This window comes from Manis pentadactyla, chromosome 7 (genome assembly GCF_030020395.1).
Source record: "Manis pentadactyla isolate mManPen7 chromosome 7, mManPen7.hap1, whole genome shotgun sequence".
NCBI classification, from domain to species: Eukaryota; Metazoa; Chordata; class Mammalia; order Pholidota; family Manidae; genus Manis; species Manis pentadactyla.
In genome coordinates, this window is record NC_080025.1 from 77,445,515 (window position 1) to 77,459,697 (window position 14,183).

The 14,183-nt window shown below is 36.7% G+C and overlaps 1 long non-coding RNA gene across 1 annotated transcript; it reads left to right on the forward strand.

Moving 5' to 3' along the window:
• The first annotated feature begins 7,624 nt into the window (after window positions 1-7,624).
• Window positions 7,625-13,911, forward strand: LOC130684384 (uncharacterized). The gene is made up of 3 exons (XR_008998634.1): window positions 7,625-7,872; window positions 12,520-12,657; window positions 13,477-13,911. It is a non-coding gene; the product is annotated as an uncharacterized LOC130684384 (long non-coding RNA).
• Window positions 13,912-14,183: the final 272 nt, after the last annotated feature.

The window sequence follows — 14,183 nt, forward strand, 5'->3', positions numbered from 1 at the left end:
CTGAGATCTCATCCGCGGATGGTTCCTGCCCTGCTGCCTGGTGACTGAAGCTCAAAGCTTCAGTTGCCTCAAAGGAGGTCTTGGGAGCTAGAGTTCCCCGTAGCTCTTTGTACTACAAAGGAGCACCCCATCCCATCATACCAGAACTAGCTCTTGAGCAACAAATTTTGGGGAGCGGTTTTAACAAAATATGTTTTCGTTGATTACAGGGACTGGCCTCGGAGGGATTTGGAGGGTCGGGAGAATGATTTCATATGCATATAAGCACCTCACATTGTAAAGAGTTGGTGAATACTGATCATGGGGAATTCAGCTGTAAACACACAAAGAGAGATGAAACAGGTCTTAGGCTTCCTATGCACCTCCGCACCTTGTCTCTGAGTCCTGCAAAGAGGAGATTAAAAAGCAGAAGCTTAACAGGGAGGTGTATTTTTTTAAAGCAAGACTGCCCTGGGGAGTGCATTAGTCTTGTCTACTCTTTCTGGAGGCTGGGGGTGGAGAGTGCATTGTGCATTCTGTATCACAGCTGTGGTTGTGATCATGGACCCAAGAGTATGCATCTGTCAGAACTCACAGAGCTCTACACTACAAAGAATGAGTCATATAGTATACAACAGGTTTTAAAAAGTTGACCAGGATGTGGGAAGAACCCGGAATAGGAAAGAAACTGTAGCCGATGAATCTGATTACAAATGACTAACATAACCCTGACGAGGTGGAGAAGGAAAGAAGGAACTTAAGTTACTTTGAATGGTGTAAGGTTAAAGGCAAAAGAGAACCACACACAAATCATGTACTTAAGAAATTTGTTTCTGTAATGGGTATGGATTCATAACTCAGCAATTATTTTTGTATATACTGGGATTGGACAAATCAATGCATGTATTGTAGGCAATAAGAGCCAGTTTCTCATGTCTGCAGTAGAAAGAAGTTAAATACAAGAAAAGAGAGAAGGCTGGAATAAACCTGTAGTGTTGGATTGGAACTTTAGGCATCCGTATGAACTTTTGGTTTTTAATGTATGTGCAGGTAGATAAATACAGAAATAAACTGAGATCTGTGTATATACACATATATATATTATCAAGCCTGTCCATGGAGAGGGACTAGGGGTGGCACCCCGGCAGCCCTGAGCAGAACTACCTCCCAGATTGGTATCTAATACCATTACCTAATAAAAGGAATGAAGGGAACTTGGGGGTATGGTTGGTTGGTTGTGGGACTGGGACAGGAAATACATGAGATGAGATTCTCTCCTCTTGCAGTGGCAGAAAATAAGCAATGCTCTAAGAAGGGTAAGGGCATGCCCACAGAGCAGAGACCAATGGTCAAAGTTGGAAAAGTTAGCAAATGTAGAAAAATTTACAAAAGGAAAAGCTAGAATTGGATTGTAACCCACAGATTATAACAAATATTCATGAAACCATACTGATATAAATAAGTATTTGAGTAAATATATAAATGGAGGAAAAGAAAAGTTCTTCCTTAGAAAAGTAGTCCAATTAATAAATGAAGTAATGAGGGTAGTAGAAAATCACTGTTAGAATACTAGTAAATTCTTGTGGGCAAGATCCACTGAAGGGGACTAAAATTGGTGGGTGAAAGTCTGAGGAGAAACACAATATTTGCATTTGAAAGTACCTCTTTCAAAATATTTATTAATTATAAATGGGGAAATAGTAACTTTGGAGTGGAGAAACCTGGCAGGCACCACTTTTACAAAGTTAGCAAAGTCAACATAACCCATGATAGGATAAATTGACATCATATACCCCCTGATACAATACACTGAGAGGGACACATCACATTTGTACTATCCTTGCCAAAATTACATAATCTCAATCTGATCACGAGAAAACATCAAACAAAACCACCCACAATGATAGCCATTCTAAAAAATAATGGACCTTCAGAAATGTCAGTTTCACCGCAGGTCAAAGAAGACTATAGAGAAATGACAGCTTGCAACATGAGATCCTGAAGAGCATCCTGGAACAGAAGAGGGACATTTTAGTCGAAAAACTGGAGATATTGAAATAAAGTCTGTAGTTTACTTCATAGTAGTGTACCAAGGTTGATTACTTAGTGCTGTTAAGTGTACTGTGGTTACTACACAAGGTACTAACTAACATTAAGGGAAGAGATGTGAAGCATCTAAGGCAAGCCTCTGAGCTATTTTTGCCTTGTCTTACTTTTATGTAAGTCTTAAATTATTTAAAAACAAAAGTTCTTAAAACTGGAACAAAATTACCTGAATATTAAGGCAGTTATCTTTGGAAAGTGAAAAATATAAATGATTTATATGTACTTTTCTGTTTCTAAAATCTATTCAAATGAGCATGTATCTTCCAAAAAGACATGTTACTATTTTTACTTTGGGTCAGGAAATTGTTTAGGTGTCGCTTTGATTGTGAAAAAATTTACACATTTTTATTTTAAAAAGCACAAAATTTGAATAACATGTTAGAAAGTATCTGAAAGCTCTCATAGCAAAGAAGATCTGACTTTTTGTAGGAGAAATTCCATGCCAGTTACTGCTGCTTTTCTATAGAAACTTGAATTGTCATCGATTCACTCTTTTTGTTCTAATTACAAGCAAACTCGTACCATTTTTGGAAGCTAAAATGATCCCAGGTATAATGAGCAGATGTGGAAAATGTCTTCTTTTGAATAGCTGAAGAATATCACAATACTATCTTTTACTATTATGCTCAGCCATAATGCCGTATATTGATTTTCAATTTTCAAAATACTATGAGTCTACAAAATATGCTTGTTTATAAAAGACTTAGATTTTCCTTGGAAGATTTGGAAGGCACTGTAGGATTTCACAGTGCCTCCAAGTCATTATTTTGACATGTTATTATATAATTCTGTAGCTGTGATAGATAGGACTGAAAGGAAGTCTGTTTCCCTTTAGGCTTCTGGTCAAATGCCAAGGAATAGCTGAAATTAGGAGAAACAGGCTTCCACTGTTATCATTACATGGAACCTGAAGCATCCACTGTGAAAAAAACATACATCTTATTTTCTAAGTAATTTGAAAAATTTGTTTAAAGTTGAAGTAAATATAATTTCAAAAGAGTTGCAGAGAAACTGAGCAGGTGATCAGTGAATTAAATGGAAGGCTCGTATGATTTTTAAAAAGCCTCAATCATTTTTTATCCTGGCTCTTCCCCATGCCCCTCACATCCAGAATCGTATTTCACATGGTGAAGAAAGGATGTAAAGTTTTTACTTTAAAAAATGTAGCAAAGAAGGTACGACAAGAAATTTTGAAAGCTTTACGAAATAGGATACATTTGAAAGGTATCTAATTATGGTAGATTGACAGATCATGATAGATAGATGATAGATATGATGTCCACATTAAGCAATGTAATGATGACTTGAACTGAAGAATGCTTTGACACTATCAGTTTTTATTTAGTAATCAAGCTGAATGCAGGCAGGATCTCTGAACAATAGTTTTCTGGGAAACAATAAAAGAAAAAGATTATTTTTTATTGGATTTATTGGTATCAGCTTAGCATTACATGTTTTTTTACTTATGTCATATTTTACCTCATCTCAGGCATTTGTGGTTAAAACAATCTCATCCTTTAATGATGAACCCTTGGAAACGTTAGTCTGTTCTCCTGTAGATCTTTGTCAAAGGATCGTAACATGGGGTAAAGATTTGTCCACTGTTCACAGAGCTTTCAATATCAGAAGTGATGGAGCAATTTTCCTTGACAGGGACTTAGAATCTTCTTTAGCCTGTGAACATGATAAAACTGGGATATTTGTTGTCTTTAATACAGTTGGTCTTCATACTTTTGAATTTCATGTATGTTGAGTCAGGAGACGATTGCTGGCACTTGACAGGTGCACCTATTCAAAATGTGACATGGAACTTAGTGGTGGAGTTCTGTTACTGCAGCTTTTAAAGATGATTTTATTTGAATGGGCTTTGACCCCGTTTTCCTCAGTGCAGGTTTTCATTAAAGCTAGAAAGTCGTGTAAAATACACAAAAACTTCAAGGGGCATTAAGCTGAATTTTTTTATAAGCACAATATTTGTACAGCTCACCCTGGATAACTGAACAATTTTGACTTCCACTCTCAATCAAGGAACTGAATTTGAATGTTATTTTGACTAAAATAACTATATTATAAGAATATTTATTTTGGTGAAAAGTTAATACAATTAGCCTATTAATTAAATTGTAGAAAGGCCTTTGAATGTTTCTGAATTGATAACTTGTTGCAAGATAACATAGCCCTAGGTACTATCTTAGAGATTAATTTTTTCCTCCTCTTTGAAAATGTTTTAGGAAGTTGGGCTCAAATGATCATATTAGCACTAAAAATGAATCCCCAACGGCTCTTATTGGGTACTACTTCACACATTAGATGTCATGCAGTTGACACTCACTACAGTTGTAACTGCACGCACAGTGAAGTGTTTGTCCGCAAAGCAGAATGGCTATATGGGTGTGAGTAGGTGGAAAAGCAGGGTAGAGAGTGGCAAGGCAAGTGCTGGATGGTCTGTAAGTGTTTGTTTGTTTGTTTGTTTTGGTATCATTAATATACAGTTACATGAGCAACATGTGGTTACTAGATTACCCCCATTATCAAGTCCCCACCACATACCCCATTACAGTCACTGTCTATCAGCGTACTAAGGTGCTATAGGGTCACTACTTGTCTTCTCTGTGCTATACTGCCTTCCCCATGCCCACCCCCCAACATTATGTGTGCTAATTGTAATGCCCCTTATTCCCCTTATCCCTCCCTTCCCACCCACCATCCCCAGTCCCTTTCCCTTTGGTAACTGTTAGTCCATTCTTGGGTTCTGTGAGTCTGCTGCTGCTTTGTTCCTTCAGTTTTTGCTTTGCTCTTATGCTCCACAGATGAGTGAAATCATTTGGTACCTGTCTTTCTCCGCCTGGCTTATTTCACTGAGCATTAATACCCTCTAGCTCCATCCATGTTGTTGCAAATTGTAGGATTTGTTCTCTTCTTATGGCTGAATAATACTCCATTGTGTATATGTACCACATCTTCTTTATCCATTCATCTACTGATGGACACTTAGGTTGTTTCCATTTCTTGGCTATTGTAAATAGTGCTGCGATAAACATAGGGGTGCATCTGTCTTTTTCAAACTGGGCTGCTGCACTCTTAGGGTAAATTCCTAGGAGTGGAATTCCTGGGCAAATGGTATTTCTATTTTTAGTTTTTTGAGGAACCTCCATACTGCTTTTCACACTGGTTGAACTAGTTTACATTCCCACCAGCAGTGAAGGAGGGTTCCCCATTGTCCACATCCTCACCAGCATTTGTTGTTCCTATTCTATTCTATGTTTGGCCATCCTAACTGGCATGAGATGATATCTCATTGTGGTTTTAATTTGCATTTCACTGATAATTAGCGATGTGGAGCATCTTTTCATGTGCCCATTGGTCATCTGAATTTCTTCTTTGGAGAATGTCTGTTCATATCCTCCACCCATTTTTTAGTAGGGTTATTTGCTTTTTGGGTGTTGAGGTGTGTGAGTTCTTTATATATTTTGGATATTAATCCCTTGTCAGATATGTCATTTACAAATATATTCTCCCATACTGTAGGATGCCTTTTTGTTCTGCTGATAGTGTCCTTTGCTGTACAGAAGCTTTTTAGCATGATGTAGTCCCATTTGTTCATTTTTTATATTTTCCCTTGCCTGAGGAGATGCATTCAGGAAAAAGTTACTCATGTTTATATTCAAGAGATTTTTGCCTATGTTTTCTTCTAAGAGTTTTATGGTTTCACAACTTACATTCAGGTCTTTGATCCATTTTGAGTTTACTTTTGTATATGGGGTTAGACAATAACCCAGTTTCATTCTCTTGCATGTAGCTATCCAGTTTTGCCAACACCAATTGTTGAAGAGGCTGTCATTTCCCCATTGCCATATATGGTTGAGTTTATATCTGGGCTCTCTAGTCTGTTCCACTGGTCTATTGTTCTGTTCTTGTGCCAGTACCAAATTGACTTGATTACTGCGGCTTTGTAGTAGAGCTTGAAGTTGGAAAGCAAGATCCCCCCTGCTTTATTCTTCCTTATCAGGATTGTTTTGGCTGTTTGGGGTCTTTTGTGGTTCCATATGAACTTTAGAACTATTTGCTCTAGTTTGTTGAAGAATGCCATTGGTATTTTGATAGGGATTGCATTGACTGTGTAGATTGCTTTAGGCAGGATGGCCATTTTGACAATATTAATTCTTCCTATTTATGAGCACAGGATGTGTTTCCATTTATTGGTATCTTTTTTCATTTCTCTCATGAATGTCTTGTAGGTTTCAGAGTATAGGTCTTTCACTTTCTTGGTTAGGTTTATTCCTAGGTATTTTATTTTTTTTGATGTGTAAGTTTTTTTCATGTGCCATCTCACTGAAATGGCCTTCAGACCATTCATTTGACATTTCTTCTGCCCAGCTGGCTTTTCTCTCAAGCTCTCAGCTCAGCTTGGCTCTGCCTCTCAGGGCGGTTCTTCTCTGACCTTCTGCATGACGTGGCCTCCCCAGTTACTCTCGCCGGGGCTATGCTACTTACTTCTTTATCGGAATATGCTTATTTTATCTCTGGATGTATCTTCTCTCTTTGCCTGTTTGGTGCTTCATTGTATCCTGAAGGCCTAGCAGAGTGCATGGCACATGGAGCAGCTTGTTAAATATTCCATTTAATGAGCTCATGGATCATGCCCTCAATGGTCTTGTGAAAGAGATTAAAGAATCTCCGGTTCAGAGGAAGGGAAATTGGCTGGAGAGATGACATGACATGTTAATATGGGGAAGCTAAACTTTAGACCTAAGTGTTTCTGATGCAAGTGCCTTCTTGCCCCATCAAAGGTTCAGTTGGTTGGCTTCTTAAGAACTTTGGATAAATTACTTTCTCAGAATTGTCATAATGTCATTAACCTTTCTGCAGGCTACTGTTCTCATATTAAATTTGTATAAGTAGTACACCACCTGAAAGAAAATAAATATTTAGATGAGCTCACCTACACATACATTCTAAACAATAAAGGTGCAATTTATTTGCCTTCTAGGTTTCTTTCCCCTGAAAATGTTTCATGCTTTTATCTTGGTATTTGTGTTCAGATGTTTAGATCTTCTCTACATCTAGGGTATTTCATTCTTTCTCTAGTGATTTCCCTCAAACTGTGGTGTCTTTTCAATAAAACATAAAAAATGTCGAGAGCATGATTTTTCTACCCTGACTTCATTACTAAATTGGGTAAAACTGAATTGATGGGAAAAGTAGCATTAATGAAAAAACAGTGTAATTTTGAAGAAATTAAATATTCAAATTAGAATGGGGTTTTAAATTCTAGTTTTTTGTCTTGCATGTTATCCACTTAAAAAATCTGTTTAGTAATATATTTCATGAAGCAGGTAGGTATAATCAGATATCAAATTTCATTAGCCTTCTGTCTTCTGGTAGCATTTTCACAGATACATGAATATTTATTATTCAGTGACTGTAAAGTGAAGTGACTATTTTCCATGCAAAGCTTAAAGGAATAGCTGTTATATATATAATGTAATCATCAATGTAGTCAAATACTTCTTTTCTTCTAGGTCCAGAGAAGATTTCCTTCCCTGCCTTCTGAAGTTTGGGTGGCCATGGGCTTGGTTTCGGCAATGATTGGTGAACAGAATGCCACGTGTCACTTCTGGACACAAGCAAAGAGTGCTGTTTGTGGCATTCCGCTTTTCTTCCCTCAGCGATTATGAAGCTCAGAGATGGAACCTCCCTAAAGGTGAACATTGAGGGTAAATCACATAGATAAGAGCTCCCAAGCCAACCTGTACTGGTCATGTAGTGAGAGCAAGAAAATAGAGGGTAAGCCACTGAGAGTTTTCTGTTGGTTTGTATAGCAGCATGACCAAGACCTTCTTACCCGATGTACATATTTAGATACATTAAAACAAACAAACTTGCTGGTAACTATATTTCCTTTGAATGATGTTTAATCTGAAAAAGTGACTGAGAAGCAAACCCAGTCGAGGTAGAGTCTAGGTGGTGATATGGACAAAAATACTTGATTCAAAGGTGACCAGACCTAGTTTCAACTTTGCCACTACCTATGTCTGTGATCCTAGGCAATTTAATTCATATGATGATCTCCTAGTTTTATCATGTTTTATACAATGGTTTGGATCACCTTGCTCCTAAAATTTCTTTCCCAACCATTAGCCTTGAAAAAATTATCATCTTACTCTTTCTTGGGGTAATAGAAGCTCTTAGGTGTCAAGAATAATCATTTAAAATTAAGTACTTGTTTAATTCTTGTGGAATAGAAATTTATTGTGGCATTGGTTTTTCTTAATGTTACATCTATTATACAGTTTATGTGGTTATAGACTTAAGAATTTTTAAATGTTGATATTCTACTTATTGAACATATTTATCCTGTGAGTTATGAAGTTATAGCAATCTCCCATATATTTTATAGTTCTCAACTTTAAAGAAGCAGTTTATCCAGATAATGAGCTTCACTGGATACTGTTGAACTTGAAAACATTCATCTAGCCATCTGAAACATTTTGGAAAAAAGCTGTATTTCCCCTCTCTCCTAAACAGATCTTCATTAGTTATTTCTGTGTCAATTATTATTTATTTAAATTGTGATTGTAAAATAGTTACATATAAATACATAAAATAGTTCCAAGTGAGTAGTTAAGAGCAGCTGCATCAATAGGAATTGTGCAGAGATTTAATCCCTGCTGAATGGCAATTAGGGATAAGTCAAAGGAGAGAGTCCATTTGTTCTTTAGATAGAGCTTTGGAGCCAATGAACAACCAATATTTCCTTAATTAAGGAAATGACATATTCCCTTCTCTTTAGTACCTAGAATCACAATTCATAAAGATGGACTGAGAATCCACTAGAAATGAGGTGGATTTTTTTTAATTAAAAAAAAAGCCAATGTAAAGTCATAATTTTTTATTATCCAGGCTTGTAGAAGACTATTGAGGGATGGCACCTTCCTGTGTTCCCTCCCCTCCAAAATAAATTATTGGACCTTATAGTCTGTGGAACAAAAAGTCTTCTATATGACAAAAATTCCATTGTATTGCCAATAGGAATTATGATCAATATTTTTACATTTTGGCCCTTTGGAAAATAAAGATTTATTTTATTGCATCTTTCTCCCATTTAAGAATGATAATATTTTTTTTCAGTATTAAAGTTTACATTTCTGTTGACATGAAGATGTCCCTGAATTAATGAGTGAAAGGAAATTTAAGTGCAATTGTGGGTATATGTAGAATCAGAAGATTTTTTGTAAAAAAATGTATAAACATACGTATATACTTCTTTTTTCTCTTCTTCAGCAAAGACAGACCAGTTGAGATAGCATCCAGTTTTCTTCCTCTAGAACTCTGAGGATGTGATGAAGCCTGTTAAATTACTTTAGTATATACAAGTTAGCCTGTTTTATCTTTATGTATGATCCAGGGGGATGAATTAGCATCAGCATGTCCCTAATCAGCTATTACTTATGACTCACTGGACACTAACACATCAGTGTATACACTAAAACCATCATAGTCCCAAGAGGTTAAGTTACCGAGCTAAGAGTGAAAACACCTTTGTAATAAGGATGCATTCTCTGAAAGACGAAGTGTATGATGCAGCATAGTCAGATTCTGATCCGAATATAAAGAGCCATCTGCAGCCATTATTGTCTGCATTGCTGTCTGCATAGATAATTACTTTTGTAGCACCAAGACAAATTAGAAATACTCTTCTCAACAAATTAATTAATTCACCCACGAGTCATAGAACTTTTCTTCTTCTCCAAATTAAAGTGGCAAATATGTAACATAAGAGACCATATGCCCACTTTGTATGTTTTCTTTCAACAATATTAAAATTCCTAATTCCTATAATATATGAACTTGTATCACAAAAGCAAGGTATATCAGTCAGAGTATTATGTTAAGAAAATGGCTTTGGCTAATTTGAAGAGAAAAGGAATCTGCTTGAAGGCTGTTCACATAATCATTCTAGAATCTGGGGATTAAGAAAAGAAAATGGATATGGACAAGAGAAGGTTGGCCAGAGAGCAGGAAGCACAGCCAGTCACGAGTCACGAGCACTATGGTTGGGCGCCACTGGCACTGCCACTTGCAGACACCCAAAGCTGATGTGTTATTTTCTCTGCCAGACTATCAATACGGATCCCTTGATGCTCCTGCCACCAGACTCCACATCCGTCTCCACTGAACAATTGATGCTGCAGCTTCCCAGTTACTTCTATCTTTTCTTTTCTTTTTTTAAATTGAAGTATCATTAATATACAATCTTATATTGGTTTTAAATAAACCACACAGTGGTTCACCAGTTCCCCATATTATTAAATCCTCACCTCCACTAGTACAGTTACTATCTGTCAACATAGGAAGATGTAACAGAATCATATGTTATATTCTCCATGCTGTACTACCGTTCCCGTGACCAATTTGTATTATGACTGAGATTTTTTGTGCCCCTTTATCCCCTCCCCAACTACCCACCCCACCCCCACACCCATGGTAACCACTAGTCACTTCTCAGTGTCTATGAATCTACTGCTGTTTTGCTTCTGTTTTGCTTTGTTTTTATATTCCACAAACAAATGAAACCATATGGTATTTGTCTTGCTCTGCCTGGCTTATTTCACTGAGCATAATATCCTCTAGATCCATCCATGTTATCGCAAAAGGCAGGATTTCTTTTTTTAATGGCTGAATAATATTCCATTGTGTGAATCCTATTTACCCATTAATCTCTTGATGGGCACTTAGGGAGCTTTCATATCTTGGCTATTGCAAATAGTTCTGCAATAAACATAGAGGTGCATATATTTTTTTGAATCAGAGATTTTGTTTTCTTCAGGTAAACTCCTAGAACTGAAATTACTGCGTTGAATGGCATTTCTATTTTTAGCTTTTTGAGGAAGCCCCGTACTGCTCTCCACAGCAGTTAGGCAACTTTTGAAGTCCTGGTTGGAAGTATCCGATTGGTGGAGTCTGGATTCTGAGTCTATACCCAAGCTACTAGGAGAGCAGGAAGAGAGTGTCTCCAGCCCCTTTGCTTTCTGGGGTGGGAAGTACCTCTTATACAATCAAAGAATGCCCCCAAACGGGCACAGCTGTCTGGGAGCTGGGTACATAAACACGACTAATACCCTCCATGCATGCATAGCGGTGCCGCTTTCCGATGCAATGGCAAAGACATATGACCAGCTGAAAGATGCTTTATAAATATTTTTATTTTAAAATGTGCTTTTATTGCCTGAAAATAGTGGAATTTTGCCTTAAGTGTCATGTCATAAATTAGTGAACTTTCATTTTACATTATCTCTTCATTTTTATAACTATGTACTATTTTAAAGTTCATGCACAAAAAATCAGTAGATGGACTGTTGTGTTTTCTTACAATTTATCTTGAGAGAACATGATGTACTTTGGAGTGATTTAAATTTCCTATGAAGTCACATCTTCCTGGGTGTATCATATTACTTTCATTCATTCACTCAGTAACTATTTATTGAGCACCTAGTCTCTGGGAATAGACCAGGGCACAGGACAAACAGCCCTCATTCTCATGGAACTGATCATTACAGGCACCCCTCATTTTACTGCACTTCACAGATTAACTGCATTTTGCAGCTTGAAAGTTTGTAGCAGCTCTGAGTCCAGCAAGTCTCTCAGTGCTGTTATTCCAACAGCACCTGCTCACTTTGTGGTTCTGTGTCACATTTTAGTAACCTCATAATATTTTGAACTTTTTTCATTATTGTTATGTTTGTTATGATCTATGATCAGTGATTATGATTCACTGAAAGCTCAGATGATAGTTTTCTACTCTTTGTCTCTCTGTCCTGCATTCTAGATGGTTCCTTCAAGCGGATTCCACCACCCGGAGATCTCCCGTTCTTTCACTCCTGCCTGTGCACCCAGGACCTCCAACATGGCAAAGCTGGTGCTGGTGCAGTCTGCAGTGGGCCACTGTGGCCCTCCTGTGATGTGGGGGTTTAAATATTACCTTTTTTCTCTTCTCCCAATGCCAGTCTTCTTTCCTTGCCAGTTCTGCTGCATTTCGTCAGCTAAAGTTAATAGTTAGAAAGCTGATCATGAGAAATGAAGGTAGCCAGACCAGAAAGGCAAATGGGTTTGACTTTGTCACTCTACCTACGTGTGCACTCTTGACTTAATTCATCCTCGGGTCTCTCTCAATTTTACCTATGAAGATATGCAGACCAGAACCTTGCATATAAAACAGTATGTTGGAATGAGATGCTATCTCATTTCCAATTCAAAAATCTATAATCCTCTGAACAAATTAGAAAATTTTAGCTCTGAAAAATCCACAGACTTAAAAAGCAGAGTTTCTAAGTTACTAATATTTATCATTTGCCTTTCATGAATGAGAATGAACCACCTGTTCTGAAAGATATATATAAAGCTTCTCTTTCCTCTTATTTCCTTTATCAGTAGATACAAGAAAACAGATGTGAAGAAAGGTGGTAACTATACCATCAATGGTAGGAAAATATAAACAACTCAGGAACACTAGGCTGACTGGATGTGCCCAGTTGCCTACACCAGGAACAAAATGCCCTGCTCTTTGACCGAGTAAGTCCTTGATCTGTGTGCCCATGAAACTTCCTGGGAAATGAGAAGCCATCACTTACATTGCTGACTTGTGTGGGTTACACGTCTTGTTGTAGGGCTCTCAGTGAAATGCAGGCTTCTCAGCTAAGGACAGGAGTCATGCCTAATTACTTAGAAAACATAATTCTTTTAAAAAAGTCTAGGTTTCCTGAAATGGAATGCCCTACTTACCTGATTAATTTGGGTCAGAGATGCTGATAAACCTCTTATGCTTCAAAAATGTGAATGGTGTTGGAAAAGGAGGGGAGGAGTAGTAAATGTTTCCTTCAACTTTTCTGACACTTGTGCCTGATTAAGGGGCATCCATTCCTGGCAGTGTGGGCATAGCATTCCATTTTAACCCACTGCCCCTCAGCTTTATAAAGGGTAAATTTTAAGAATTATAAATTAGCAACAATTTTTGGCCTTTAATTAGCCTAATGGCTACAGTATTGTGCCTCCAATATTCAAAGAAGCTCACTAATAACTGAACTATGGTACGTTATTAATCAAGCCACATATTTTTATTAAAAGCTATGGTATTAGCTCTGGAGTTTTTAGTGAGAGATGATAAAAAAGATATGTTCTCTTCTCAGGGAACATTAATTCATTCTGCAAACACTTCTTAGGATCTACTGTTGTGCCAAGTGCTCTACAGAAAACTCAGGTGTTTATCATAAGGCCCCTTATATTGGTAGTCACCAAATATATCTTTCTTGAAAGAATCAAACAGAAATATTTTATTTTTGATAGTTAAAATGTTCTTTTCTATGAATAATTTTCATGTTCTTTTATTATTAGGAATTCATACTCTACAATATAGAAAAACTGAGTATGTGGGATATGTGGTCATCAGAGGCCACACGGACATTCTTTGAAGATGTAACAGATTTTAAGAAGTTCCTCATTGGTAAGTAAGAAATGGGTTTTAAATACCAGCTAGTACAGCTCCAAGATATATGAAGTTATAACAGCTTTAGGTAAGTATCAGAACAAAAATGTAACAGTCATGAGTAAATATTCATGGTTATGTGACACAATAACCCATTTTGAGGTTACCTGGTATAGATTAGTACCAGTAGGAATTGTTCAATTACAAATTAGTTTCACTTCCTGAAAACACACATCTTTCCATTACTAGGAACAAAAGTAAAACTATGTATTGAATAAATCAACACTCACACAATTAAAAAGCAAACTACTTAACATAAGTTTTTGTACTACCTGCCCTTAGAATGCATGTCTTCCAAAAAAATTTAATATAATTTAGGTTATAAAGATTATATAAATACAAAAGTGACTAAACTTTTTTCTATGTATATATATATATATATATACATATATACATATATATATGTATATGTATATATATATACACATATATATAACATATATTCTTCATCCCCTTGCATTTTCTCACACACATATTTAACTTACATTAAACCTTATTAGAAAAGAATGTCCTGGTGATTTATTTCAGCGCATATGAAGATACAGAGAACTTAAGC